This window comes from Mesoplodon mirus (assembly GCF_964341445.2).
Source record: "Mesoplodon mirus genome assembly, chromosome: 5".
Classification (NCBI taxonomy): domain Eukaryota; kingdom Metazoa; phylum Chordata; class Mammalia; order Artiodactyla; family Ziphiidae; genus Mesoplodon; species Mesoplodon mirus.
In genome coordinates this window covers 129,998,730-130,014,152 of record NC_138980.1, presented here as the reverse complement: position 1 = coordinate 130,014,152, position 15,423 = coordinate 129,998,730, and the positions used below count along the sequence as shown (strand labels likewise).

The following is a 15,423-nucleotide window of genomic DNA, read 5'->3' as shown; positions in this document are numbered from 1 at the left end:
CTCTGCGGCATGTGGGATCTTCCCGGACCGGGGCATGAACCCGTGTCCCCTGCATCAGCAGGCGGACTCTCAACCACTGCACCACCAGGGAAGCCCCCGGCCTGCTTTTTGAAGCATTGAAGCCAGACATTGACTTCTCCTCTCAAGCTATGAAAGCCCTAGATGGCATCTTTTTCCAATAGAAGGCTGTTTCATCTACATTGAAAATCTGTTGTTTAGTGTAGGCATCTTTAAGAATTATCTTAGCTAGAGCTTCTGGATAACTTGCTGCAGCTTCTACAACAGCACTTGCTACTTCACCTTGCAAGGTGAAGTATCTTATGTTATGGAGATGGCTTCTTTCCTTCAACCTCATGAACCAACCTCTGCTAGCCTCCAATTTTTCTTCTGCAGCTTCCTCAACTCTCTCAGCCTTCATAGAATTAAAGAGAGTTAGGGCCTTGCTCTGGATTAGGCTTTGGCTTAAGGGAATATTGTGGCTGGTTTGATCTTCTGTCCAGACAGCTAAAACTTTCTCCATATCAGCAATAAGGCTGTTTCACTTCCTTATTTTTTATGTGTTCACTGGAGTAGCACTTTTAATTCCCTTCAAGATTTTTTCCTTTGCATTCACAACTTGGCTGTCTGGTGGAAGAGACCTAGCTTTTGGCCTGTCTCAGCTTTTGACATGCCTTCCTCACTAAGCTTAATCATTTCTATCTTTCGATTTAAATGAGAGACATGTGACTCTCCTTTCACTTGAATACATAGAGGCTATTGCAAAGTTATTAATTGGCCTAATTTCAAGATCTTTGTGTCTCAGGGATTAGGCAGGCCTGAAGAGAGGGTGAGAGATGAGGAAACAGCCAGTCAGCATAGCAGTCAGAACACCCACAACATTTATTAAGTTTTCCAGCCTATATGGGTGTGGTTTGTGGTGGCCCCAAAACAATTATAACATCAAAGATCACTGATCACAGATGACCATAACAAATATAATAATAATGAAAAGCTTAAAGTATTGAAAGAATTACCAAAATGTGACTCATAGACATAAAGTGAGCAAATACTGTTGGAAAAATGGCACCAATAGACTTGCTCAACACAGGGTTGCCACAAACCTTCAATTTTTGTTTAAAAAAAAAAACACATAATATCTGTGAAGTGCAGTAAAACAAGGTATACCTGTACTGTTACCAGACAAATCTCAAATGAAAAATGTCAATAGAACCAGAAAAATTAGAAAAATATAGCAAAGACCCAAGTTGGTCTGGGTATTTTTTTCCTATCCCATGCTCCTCCTCCATTTAACTATTTAACTTCTCCTCCTCTGTTTGCCTCTTGCAGACTCAAGGATAGTGTCACAGGCAGGTGGGAATAGATTAGCTTAGTATCAACAGAGGGGAGGAAGGAGGATGAGGGAGTCCTAAGCAAATGGACCCAGCTACAAAATGTCTTGGATTTTCATGTAAGCTGATAAAGAACATTCCTGCGGGACAACTAGAGGGCCAAAACAAAAAGCAGTGAGTGCAGCTCTGAGGACCAGGGTGACAAAGAAGCACCACCTCTACCGCCTACCCTGTTCAGTTGGTATAGCTGCCTGCCCTGCTAGCTTGAGAAGGATTCTGAGGTTGCCCCACGCTTCGTGTGAAAGTGTGCTGTGATTGATTAGTGATATCTGACATGGGAGTGGCTGAGAGAAATGTAACAGAATAACTCCCTTTATTAAAAATGTATTTTCAAAACAATGCTGTGAGATAGATATTATTAATCTCATTTTGCAGGAGATGAAACTGAGACTTAAAATACTTAAGGAGATTTTCCAAGGAAACAACTGTAGAGTGCCAGAGCTGGGGTTTGAACCTGACTCTGTCTCTCTCCAAAGCTCACGCATCTTCTACAAATACACATTGCCCATCTTCTCTGTTGATACAAGCTATGTGAGCTAGGGGAAGATACTACTCTAGGCCTCGGGGTCTGCTTCCCCCAAATGGAGGTGACTGTCTCAGCAATGCCTACTTCATAGAGTCATAATAAGAAGAATATTGTTGTATAACTATGTGATAAAGTTCACAAAATCTTACAACTGCAGATGGTACTTATGTGGTACCAGCATATAATGTCAGGCATGATCATCTTCCTTACTTCTCGTCTCCTGGTAATACTGCTGCCTGCTGATGACTCATTTTAGGACACTAAGGCCAAGTTCCTATAAATCAACCAATTCTGAGTATTTGATTGCCTTCAAAGAGTACTGTAGTCACTTTCTAAAATTCCTCCTATTAAACGCTTCCCTCAGTTAAGTTTGTGAGAGAGAAACCTTTCTCCATTGGCAGCTCTCAAAAGTGCTGGAGCTCCCTGCTGTAACTAATGCTCCTCTAGGGGCCTTAATAGATTGCTGAAATTGTGAACTTTAATATTGCAATAACATTGGTTTTGCCTTAATGTGCTGTAAGAAAATTTTATAAAAATAAGCAACCTTTTCTATGCATATTTTCACATCCACGGCATTTGCGTATGTGTGGTTTTCTGTTAAGCTTTTTTCCATTCTTGAAATCATAAAAATGCTCAAACTAATGCAAAAATATGGAACAAGTTTCACGGGAGATTATTACTAGATTATTACTATTATTACTATCCTGCTTCATACATTTGTCAATTAAATATGTTTTCAGAAGTGCCTATGGAGTGTATTGTGAAGGTTATTAACTCAGGAAATCGCTGAATGACAGGTCATGAGAATATTATCATTTTCCCTCCTACTTTTTACTTCCATATTATATATATATATAATCTCTACTTTTTTGCAAAACTATACCTAAACTGGGGGAAAGGGTTTTATAAATAACAGTGAATTTCTAATTTTTCACAATTTAAGCATAACAGTTTATCACTCAAATTTCATTCTCAATATTGAACATATTAACATAGCAAAAACCTAAATTTTCATGCCTTCAACATGTCACTGATTCACACCCCTTAGAATGGCCATTATTAAAAATGGAAAATAACAAGTGTTGTTGAGGACTCCTAGAAATTGGAACCCTTGTGCATTGCTGATGGGAATGTAAATGTTGTAGCCAGTGGGGAAAACAGTTTGGCAGTTCCTCAAAGAGTTAAACAGGTTAAAATTACCTTATGATCCATCAATTCCACTCCTATGTATATGTCCCAAAGCATTGAAAGCAGGGACTCAAACAGATACTTGTATAGCAAACTCCATACCAGTACTATTCACAATAGCCAAAAGGTGGAAACAACCCAGATACCTATCAATAGATGAATTAGATAAGCCAAATGTGGTATATCCATACAATGGATTATAATTCAGCCTTAAAAAGGAATGAAATTCTGATCCGTGTTACAACATACATGAACCTTAAAACCATTTTGCTAGGTGAATAAGCCAGACACAAAAGAACAAATACTGTATAATTCCACTTATATGAGGTACCTAGAGTAGTCAAGTTCATTGAGACAGAAAGCAGAGTAGAGGTTGTCAGAGGCTCGGGACAGGAGGAAACGGGGAGTTATTGTTTAATTGGTATAGCATTTCTGTTTGGGGTGATAGGAAAGTTCTGGAAATGAGTAATGGTGATGGTTGTACAGAATTGTGAATGTACTTACTGCCACTGCATTGTATACTTAAAAATGGTTGGGCTTCCCTGGTGGCGCAGTGGTTGAGAGTCCACCTGCCGATGCAGGGGACGTGGGTTCGTGCCCCAGTCCGGGAGGATCCCGCATGCCACGGAGCGGCTGGGCCCGTGAGCCATGGCCGCTGGGCCTGCGCGTCCGGAGCCTGTGCTCCGCAACGGGAGAGGCCACAACAGTGAGAGGCCCGCGTACCAAAAAAAAAAAAAAAAAAAAAAATGGTTAAAAAGGTAAATTTCATCTTATGTATATTTTACCATAATAAAAAAAAGAAAACTAATTACTTGTGAAGATAGACTGTGTGTCATGTAGTCCTTAATAGATGAAACTTGCAGTGATCATCAATATAATTTTAAAATAACATTGATTTACAAGCCAAAATAAACATTTGACTAAAAACATTTTTTAAATGTCACTAATTCCACAGTGTTTTCAGTGTTCCTATCCCCAAATGTTTATCAAGTGCTGATTTTGCGGCAAACACACTATCTGTCACTGGGGATACAAAAAATGACTAAGCCACAGTACCTAACCTAGAGGTAATTATAGGGAACACAGTAGTAGAAAACACAAACATACGAGCCCATCATCCAGTGTATTATAAACATGTTGATAGAAGCATTTATGTAGCTTTATGTGCCAAAGTAAATAACCCAGATTTAGGGTTAGTCTAAGAAGACTTCCCAGAAGGAGTGATATTCATTCTGAATCTTGAAGCACAAATAAGAGTTTGCTAAGAGAAGAAGGAAGCTGGAGAGGGAGTGTCCTAGACAGAGAGAATGCATCAGCCAGGCCAACCACAGTCCCGGTGCAGAAGGCACAAAGGCCTTGGCAGGTGAATTTGGAGAAATAAACAGTTTCCAGAATACAGAGGCCCTTGAATAGCTTACATTTTTTCCTTAATTTTTTAATTGAAGTGTAGTTGATTTACAGTATTGTGTTGGTTTCAGGTGTACAGCAAAGTACCTTGAATAGCTTATTAAAGAATAAAGGTTTTCTCCTAAACCATGTACGTCCTTTGAAAAGTTTGAGAAAGGAGAGTACTGTCCTCAAGGTTCATGTTTTATAAAGATTGTCTTCAGAGGTAAGGGTATATTGTGTAAGTGTAAGGGGAAAGGAGAGTGATTAGATGATATTGCAAGTCTAATTATTTCAATATTGATTGAATGTCTAAATGTCTATTAAGTATCAGGCACTATTTCTAGACTCTGGGAATAGTGGTAAACAAAACAGGACAAAAAAAAATGCCTTCCCTCTTAGAGCTTGTGAAGCAAGACAGAAAATAAACAAAATAAATCTAATGAGGCTATGAGACCTTTCTCTCACTTAAAGCCTTCACTTAGCTAGAAAGATAAGCAGGGAACCAGGTGAACATATGACTGTAGAAAACACTGTTGCTAATTTTTTTCCTTCTTAGTAATAGAAAGATTATCTCAAAGACATGGTTGTTACTGCTTTTCTTGAATTACTATTGCCTAAATCTATGTGGGTTCAATCTATATTGGGAAGGATTTGAGATAATAATACAAAAGGCTTTCTTAATAATGTTCATTGTCTTCCAGTGAAATGAATCCCTTAGGCTGTCTGTGGTTTTACCCTTCCTGGGTATCTTTATAAAAATTAAGGTCATTTCTTCTCTTTAGTTTGGGCACTCCAGGTCTGGTTCACTTGAAGGCTGAAGAATGTTCTTCATCAATGATGGTCCGTAGGTTCTTCTTGTCAGGATTCTGTGATAGTGGGTCCAGCCTGGGCCTTCTGTTTACCTCTTTCTATGCCTGTGTAGACCATATAGCTGGTCTACACAATTCCAGAAAGACAGAAAAGATTCTGGTCTGCAGGTCCACGTTGTATGCAGTCCTGATTTTTACAGCCTTCTCTTTTATTATTCTGAGTAGATTCACACTCAGTGGCCCCCTTAACTCACTTGGTGTTATGTCCATAGCCTCTTTATTATTATTGTTACCAAACCCCAGTTCACGTGCCCAATGCACAGTGAGGCCAAACAAACCTAAATGTTGGAGTTTGTAGCACAGAAAATGTTATCACAAGGGCCAAGCAAGGAAAATGGGCAGGTCATGCCCAGAAAGCCTGAACTCCCCAATGGTTTTCAGGGAAGAGCTTTTATAGAAAAAATTTGGGGGGTGAGGGCTGCAGCGTGTGTGATTTTCTTCTGAGTGGTTGGTGGTGAGGTAATGGGGTGGTGTTCCAGGAATCTCAGTCATCAGCCTTCTGGTTCCAACCAGTCTGGGGTCCCTGTGCTTGTGCTCAGACGGAAGTTACCATCCTCTACCTGGGGAGGGGCCAGAGAATTCAGAGATATGTATCAGATTGCTCTGTATATCCCCAGAGGGGGTAGGAGGACCCTGTCCCATCCTGCACTATTGTTTCTTTCTGCATTTCCTCCCTTCCCTAATTAGTAACTGTTTGAATCTGCCCTTTGCTATTCAGGGAAAGCCCAAGAGGCTGAAACCTTTTTCCTACAAGCAAGAAACCAGGGTGCACAGAAACGCCTTTGTACCCAGGAGAGCCCCCCAGGATGCTGACTGGTTTCCTGACGATTGTTGCACATCTATCGGTAAGCCCTCACAGGTCTGTGGCCTTGCTCTGGGGACTTTAATTCTCACTCAGCCACACTCTGCAAAATCATTACCCCTTCTCCTTGGCATTGAGGTTTTCCATTGTATTTCAGGATTTGTATTTTAAAATGTACATGTTTGAAGTGATCCTATAAGTACAAAGAACTGCTAAGAAGGTATGGAGGGAGGCTTAACAGGAGCTGCAAAGTCTCCTTCTTGATCCTTTTACTTCCTCTGGCTTTTTCTGCTCCTTAACTAAATGCATTAAAGAGAAACAGCTCTTAATTGGAGTGGGAGTGGGGGATTGTAGGAACAAATCGTGGAGCTGGCCCGAGGGGAAGCTGGTCTTCAGTGCCACCACACCCGCTCTCCATGCTTCTGGTTCTCTTCCTTCTGAAAGCCCAGTGCTTCACACAGACGCAGTGACCAGCAGGCTAACTGGACTCTGAGGTGATCTGCTATGGGTTGCCCTTCTCTGGAGCTTCTCCTACACATGTCTTTCTCTCACCTCTCTCCTAACAAACTTTGTGGATATCGGTTCACATTTCTTAAAACCTTCCTCTTATCCTGCAAACTATTTCCAGTTAAGTTTTTACATTGTTGACAATGGACTACTGAGTTACCACTCCTAGAAAAGCTTTCTGTTGTATGGATAGTTAGCATCATAATCAAAAGGGTTAAACTATAGCCACATTTGATCAGTTGTTCTGGAAGAGAAGACTACCAAAGAGATTTTTTTGGTCAGGTTGGCCTTTTTGTTTCTTACTGTCAGACATCTGGGAGCCCCTTTTTCTGCCTCTAGAAAAGGCCAGCACAAGCCAGGACATAGAAAAAAATGGCACCATCATTTGTTTGGTTCCGTTCGTGTTTTCCTGCTGGGTTCAAGAGGAAGACTTTGGATTGGCTAAGTTCATTTATTTAAATAAGAGATCAGAGCAGGTGGAAAAAATAATTACAGAGAAGTCAGGAAGATCATGGATCAGTGGCATAAAATACAAGCCCTATGGGAACCACAATGCAGAGTCTAGATCGAAAGGTCAAGGGTGGGTGAACTCACAGGCATTGACAGCCACATGTGACAGAGTGCACAAGCTTTGGTGTCAGACAGATTTGGTTCTGGGGGCTGAAGAGGCAGACCTGTTCCTTCCTGTATCATGGCCCTTAGGCAGTGGGGCCTTAGCTCTTTCTCCACAGAACACAGGTCTGGGGGAGGATGGATTGTGGTGAAAACCAGCCCAAGATGCTAGTACACAGTGGGGAAATGGCTGATGTCACCTCTGAGGTGCTGCCTTGGGTCTGGGCACAATCATTGGAATTCTTTGGAGCATGGTTAAATGCACACATCTTGTTGTGAAAGCTACTGGGCTTCATCTCTTGGTATCCAGCTGCATCCAGGCCTGAGGCTGCTGACATTTGATACCAGGAGCTATTTAGTGCAGAGTGCTTATTTGTATCTTGAGCGAAGAAGCAAGGCCTGGGGGTTAGGGTGGAGGGAAGGAGTGGGAGCCAGTACCGAGTGCCTGCAGCATCTACTGTGTCTTCACTATTCAGAACTTGTAACTAAAATATTTAAAGAAACTGATTTCAAATGGAAATTAAAGGGCAAATGTTCCCCCTCCCTTAAAAAAAAAAAGAAAGAAAAGAAAAAGAGCAATTTCCTGCTCTTTCTCTTCTGACTATCTATGTGGCCTTGGGTAAATTTCTTAATCTCATGTCTTCTCCTCTATAAGATGGACATCACAATACTCACTTTTCAGTGTAGTTTAAGGATATAGATGCTATTTGTAAAGTACTTAGTCCAGAACCTAGAATATATATAGGGCTGAGAAAATGATAGCTATTATGATAATAAGTATTGAACTTTTTACCAGATATGAAATAGGCTGTAAATAGAGTTACAGTACTTGGATTTCACTGAAACTATAAACTTCCTTGAAGAGCAACTCTGCACCTGTACTTACTATGTTCCGCAAATGTTTTTGTAGTTATAACGTGCAGACCCTGGGCATCTGGGAGTGGATAAATCGAGTGGGGTTCAAGCTGGTCACATTTATTCTAAAGCACACTGCTCCTCCAAGTTCCATTTTTGCTGTGGGTGACGCCACCATTTTGCCCTTATTTCTAAGAAAGAAACCTGATTAAGGTGCCCTCTTTTTCCTTTCCTCCTCAAATCTACGCATTACAGAATTCTGAAGCTTTCTCCCCACATCGTCTCCTGCCCCTCAGAAACCATACCGATTCAATTCAGTTCAGTCTCATGTTCAATCTCTTTACTAAGGCCACATTACCACCACTGTGGCTCTGAGTCTCCTCCAGACCATCACCTACCTGCAGGGAGTCTGCAGTGCTCATGTTCGCCCTGATTCCTTTGTCGTCTGTCCCTACCTCAGTCCTCCTAACAAGAATGCATGGGGTGCCTGTCAGATCTAGAAACCACCGAGATCACACAACCCTAGCATAATTTTTTTTAAATGGTGAAATAACAATAAAGAAAACATAAATTTAGGCACATCAAAACCATCTCTACCCTCTTGCAAACGCTGCTGTGAATTTCAGCCTCCAATGCAAAGCGCTGAGTAACATCGGCCAGGACAGACCTTTCCTCCCTGCCTGCCAACCTTCCCTCCGCCCAGAAAGCTGCCATGTATCCTTCACTGACCCTTTATCAGGGCACAGTCCCTGGGCTAAGAACACTGCACATGTAATCCTCATGTCGCCCTCACAGCAACCCCACGAAGAGATGTCATTATCTCCGTTTCACAGAAGAAGCAACTGAGGAGTAAAGAGAATAGGTAACTCCAGTGAGCGATAGAAGAGGGATTTGAACTTACATTCTTTCTGCCTCCAAAGTTCTTACTCTTAAATGGGCTGTGTGGCCTCCCACACGGTCACATTCATCACTTCTTTTATCTGAATTTCTACTTCCTTGTGCATGCTTTTCTCACACAGGCAGGCGACACACTCTTTTCCTGTTCTTAGATTTTATGCCATCTGCTTTTCTTCAGGGCTTTTGGAAAATCCTACTTTCTACCAGAAGTTGTCGTGACTCAAGGGAACTGAGCAAACGACCCTGCATCCACATTCCAAGCAAACCTATTGCCCTCTCTCCTCAGAATTCACGTGTTTAGTAATTAAATGCTTATAAAACTCTCATTTCTGTAAATCAACCAGTTGGTCTGATCGATACCACAACAAATGCATGGTCATCAACCTTGCTCATCCTTTTACCTGTCTTTGGCCAGCATCCTCTCTGACTCACCTCCGTGATTCCTTTCCTCAAGTCCCCCACCCACTCCCTCACTCCCAGAATCTTGCCTTTTACTTTATTGAATAATTTAGGAAGATCTGTTCTTCCATTCAATACTTGCTTAAGGAACAGGTACACAACCATATAGGTATTTCAATGGTACCTCTGAATATCTCAAATGGAGTGTATCAAGTTCTCTCTCAACTTGCTCATTTTTCTTTATTCCCATTCTCACTATCTATAGTTACTCAAACTGAAACCTTGAAAACATCCTAGACTCTTCCTTCTACATCAAACTTGACGTCTAAACAATTATTGGGTACTGCTAGTTTTACTTTTTAAATATATTCAAAGTTCTTCTTCTTCATCCATTTTACCACTCCTTGATTGTAACAACCCAATCTCTTGCTTGCCTTCTGTTTCCTTCTGAATCATCCTCTACCCAACTAAGGCAGCTATCAGAAACTCAAGTATGACTATGTTACTTTCATACTTAAAATCCTTTGAAGACTCCCATTGCCTATAGAATAGATTTCAAACTCTCTAACATGCACATACGGTCCTTTGAGGCCTGGTCAATTTCTTCATATCCTTCACCAACCTGCCTGAAACTTTAATCTCTACTTGTACCAAATTACTTTTGGTGCCCCACACATACCCTATGTGTAAGTTGTTTCACACCTCTATCCATATGTCTATGTTATTTTCTCTGTCAAGACTACACTTCTCATATCCCTTTTTAACCAACACTTATTCATCATTTAAGACTGTCATTTGGCTGAGTTGGGCTAAGGCTCCTCATCAGCATACTCTCATACAAATGATCTAACTATTCACCATATGACATTGAAATTATGTCTTTATGTGTCATTATCTCCTATAAGACCACAAGCCTATTAATTTTCACACATCTTATATCTAGCACAGTTCATATAACACAGTAGGTACTCAATAGATGTTTATTTGTTGACTTCTGGACTGGGTACAGTGAGGGCAAAATCTAGTAAAAAACATGATCCCTAGCCTCAGGAGTTGAAAGGTTCTTAGGTTATGGGCCATGACTAGTTAAATTGAATGCATATTGAGTGGAGTACCACTTGCATGGAAGTATTGACTAATAATAAGTTCTAATAAATGCACTAATATCTATCTAGGGGGTCTAGTAGCAGATACTAGTTAATTGCATTTTACACTTGTTTAAAACCAAGAAATAACGTCATGTGCATTTGTATTGACTTCCACTTGGACACCCAATGATACCTTAGGGCAGTGGTTCGCAGTAGCATCAGCACCAGCTGGGAACTTTTTAGAAATGTGAATTCTTAGATGCCACGCCTCAGACCTACTGAATTACAAACTCTGGGGGGAGGGGCCCAGCAATCTGAGTTTTAATAAGTCTTCCAGATGATTCTAATGCACCCTAAAGTCTGAGAACCACTGCCCTCAAGAAATAGCCTGGGTATGATAAGCTCCCTTAATTTGAAATTGAATTCCAGGAAGGTGAATGTGACTCATTAGATACCAGCACTTAATTCTAATAAAGGTGATGCTAGCTATTGAATATTCTCATTCACACACAAGTTACATTTGAGCATGAAGATTACATTTTTTATTAAATGAAATTAACCTTTTGGAATCACTCCTATCAAAGGTATAATTGAAGTTAGGTCAAGGACTGGGAATATGTGAATTTTGGCTCCATATATTTCTTGGTTTTTTATTCTGTTCCATTGGTTTGTTTTTCTATTTCTCTGTCAATGTAACATTGATTTGATTATTAATGCCTTATAATAAATTTTAGTAACTGAAAGGGCAAATTCCTCTTTTCCTTTGTTCATTTTCTGAATTGCCTAGGCTATCCTCCCATATTAGTTAAATTGTTAATTTCATGAAAAATTATTTTGTGATTTTAATTGAAATTTAATTGAAAATTATTTTGTGATTTTAATTAAAATTTTAACTGAAATTACAAATGAATTTAGGAAGAGGTGACATGTGTTTGATATGGAGTCTTTCCAAACCTCAATATGGTGTACCCTTTAATAATGCAAGTTTTTCTTTTATCTTTGAATAAAGTTTTATAGTTTTCTCTCTAACAATCTTACAAAAGCTTTTTAAATGTTTATTTCTTGATGCTGTACACTTTTTTTTTTTTTTTTTTTTTTTTTACTATTATGACTAGGTTCTTCCTTTCTATTGCATTTTCTATCTGGTTATTTTAGGTGTACCAAAAAGCTATTGATTTCATATGTTAATATCATATCCTACAAACTTTTCAAGGTCTCTTTTCAGTTATAATAATTTGTTGATTCACTTTTTTGTACACATATTGCTTGAAGTAGGTTGATTTACAAAGTTGTGTTAGTTTCTGGTGTACAGCAAAGTCATTCAGATGTGTATATATATATATATACACACACACACACACACACACACATATATACATATATATATGCTTTTTCATATTCTTTTCCATTATGGTTTATTACAGGATATTGAATATAGTTCCCTGTGCTATAAGTAGGACGTTGTTATTTATCTATTTTATATATAGTAGTTTGTGTCTGCTAGCCTCAAACACCTAATTTATCCCCCATCCCCTTTCCCCTTTGGTAACCATAAGTTTATTTTCTATTTCTTTGAGTCTGTTCCTATTTTGTAAATAAGTTCATTTGTATCATATTTTAGATTCCACATGTAAATGATATCATATGATATTTGCCTTTCTCTTTCTGAATTACTTCACTTAATATGATAATCTCTAGGCCCATCCATGTTGCTACAAATGGCATTTATTTCATTCTTTTTTATGGCTGAGTAGTATTCCATTGTCTCTGTGTGTGTGTGTGTGTGTGTGTGTGTGTGTATCTATCTCACATCTTCTTTATCCATTTATCTGTCAATACACCTTTACATTGCTTCCAAGTCTTGCCTGTTGTAAATAGTACAAGCATCATTATCCTGTTTATCCTTTAAAGAGAATGCTTCTGAAGTTTTGCCATAAAGAATATTAACCATAGGATTATGATTTAGTATAAAGATATTCTCTTCTTTTTCTAATATTTTATTGTAAATGTACACTGAATTTTATTAAAAACTTTTCAGTAGCAGTTGAGCTGATTAAGATTTTTGTATTAATATTTTAATGTGGTGAATTAGAATTTTAAATATTGAAATATTTTTCTTTGCCAAGCTATATACTAATTGGTCATGATGAAACATTTCTTAAAACAATTCATTTTACTATTATATCATATGGAATTTTGATCTTTGTCCCTAGGTGAGATTTATCTATAAATTTTTTTCATGTTCTACTATTTGAGATAATAGAAGTCATGTAAAATGAGCTTTCTCTATTTTTCTGTCCTCTGAAAAAAGTAATTAAAGACAATGATGATCTATACCTTAAAGTTCTGGCAAAAGTAGTTGTCCTTAAGACAATCTGGGCCTGGATCCTTTTCGATTGGAGATGAAAATGTTTTTAGTTAGTAACTCCATGTATTTAACAATTATTGATCTACTGAAGTATATTCTATTACTTCTGAATAAATTTTATACTTTTTCTACAAAGCTTTCATGTGCTTTCAAATATATTATAAAATTGTTGATTTTATTCATTTACCACCTAAATTTCTAATACTTCCCATCATTATACTTATTATTTTTTGTTCTAACATATTGTTTGTGTGTTTCTCTTTTTTTCATGACCAGTTTGTCAGAGGTTCATCTATTTTATTATTATTTTCAGATCTTTAATCAATTTTTGATGGCATAGTATTTTTTAATTGAGGTATATAATTGACCTGTAATAAAACATTAAATAAATGTTTTAAATAAACATTTAAAATATACAATTTGATAAATTTTATCTCATGTACACACAGACACACACAAAGGAAATCATCACCACAGTGAAGATCATGAGAATATCTATTACTTCCAAAGTTTTCACATGACTAGGAAATGCTTGGAGGTAATAGATATTCATATATACCTTTGTGGTTTTCCCCTTTCACTCTTCCTCACCTCCTGCTTCCACTCCCAAGTAACTACATTTCTGCTTTCTGTCACTGTGAATTAGTTCTCATTTTCTGGAATTTTATGTAAGTTGACTCATTTAATATATAAGCATTTCTGTGTGGCTTCTTTAAATCACACAAAATTATTTTGAGATTTATCTATTTTCTAACATATATCAATTAATTGTTCATTCTTTGTTTCTGAGGAGTATTCCATTGTTTGGACATACCACAGTTTTTTATCCATTCACTTGTTGATTGACATTTAGACTGTTTCTTGTTTGGAGTTATTACAAATCATGTTGCTATAAATATTCATCTACAAGTCTTTTTATGGACATGTGCTTTCATTTCTCTTGGGTAAATACCTAGGAGTGAAATAGCTGGATCATATGGTAGATGTATTTTTAGTTTTTTAAGAAACTGCCAGACTGTATTACAGATTGATTTTATAATTTAACATTCTCACTAGTGTCATAATAGAGTTCCAGTTCTTCCACACTCTAACCAACATGTGATATGGTCAGTCATTTGAATTTTGACCTTTCTAATACATATGTAGTAGTATCTCATTGTGGTTTTAATTTGCATTTCCCTCATTACTACTGATGCTGATCATTGTTTCATGTGCTTATCTTCTGTGTATCTTCTTTAGTATATTTTTAAATCTTTGTCCTTTGTTTAATTGGGTTGTTTGTTTTTCTGTTTCTGAGTTTTAAGCTTTTTCTTTTTTTTTAATATTCTAGATAAATCTAAATCTTTTACAAGCATTTGCAAATACTTCTTCCCAAACTGGGGCTTGTCTTTTTATTCCCTTAACAGTGTATTTTGGAGAGTAGAAGTATTTAACTTTGATGAAGTCCAGTCTAACAATTTGTTCTTTTCTGAATGACTGTGTTGATGTTGTATCTAAGAGTTATTTACTTAACATAAGGTCACAAAGGTTTTCTCCTAATGTATTCTGGTAGAAATTTTATAGAAGTCTTACATTTAGGTCCATGATCCATTTTGAGCTAATTTTTATGTAAGATGTGTAAGATATATATATATATATATATATATATATATATATATATATATATATATATATATCACACATGGATATCCAATTGTTTCAGCATCTTTGTTGAAAAGACTATTCTTTCTCTACTGAATTGTCTTGGTACCTTTGTAGATCATCAGTTTTTCACATATGTGTGGGTTTACTACTGCACACTACATTTAATTCTATTGATCTATTTGTCTATCATTACTCTAATACCACACTGTCTTGATTAGTATAGTTTTACTATAAGTCTTGAAGTCAGATAGTGCTGGCCCTCCCATTTTGTTCTCTATCAAAGCTGTTTTGGCTATATTTGGTCTTCTGCATCTCCATGTGAATTTTAGAATTAGCTTGCCAATTTTTAGCCTACCTTCCCTTGAAAAGCCCCAGCAGACTTTTTTTTTTTTAATTGGAATTGCTTTGAATCTATAGCTCAACTTCGGGAGAATTGATTTCTTGAAAATATTGAGTCTTTCAGTTCAGGAACACAGAATGTCTCTCTATTTAATTAGGTCTCATTTCATTTTTCTTGGGTCTTTTTCATAGCTTTTAGTGTACAAGTCTTTCACATCTTTTGTTAGATTTATCCCTAAATGTTTCATATTTTGGATGCTATTATAAATGGGGTTTTTGAAAATCTCTATTTCTGATTGTTTGTTGTTAATATGTAGAAATATAATCTATGTTCTGTATATTGATCTTATATTCTCAACCTTGCTGAACTTACTTATTGCTTCTAGTAGTCTTTTGGTAGATTCTATCAGATTTTCTACATAGGTTTCTGAGAAAAAAAGACAGCTTTACTTTTTCCTTTTCAATCAGTTTTTTTCCTTTTTTTTTTTTTTTGCCTTTTGTACTAAGATACCAATGCAATGTTGAATCAAAGTGGAGAGGGTATTTGGGGGG

The 15,423-nt window shown here is 37.5% G+C and overlaps 1 protein-coding gene across 1 annotated transcript in view; it reads left to right on the top strand.

Annotated features, from left to right (window-relative positions):
- Positions 1-6,132: 6,132 nt before the first annotated feature.
- Positions 6,133-15,423, top strand: part of PIK3R1 (phosphoinositide-3-kinase regulatory subunit 1) — a 342,820-nt gene continuing 333,529 nt past the window's right edge. Inside the window, exon 1 of the mRNA XM_082620676.1 lies at positions 6,133-6,205. The gene's annotated coding sequence lies outside the window, so the exon portion shown is untranslated. The remainder of the gene's footprint in view (positions 6,206-15,423) is intronic.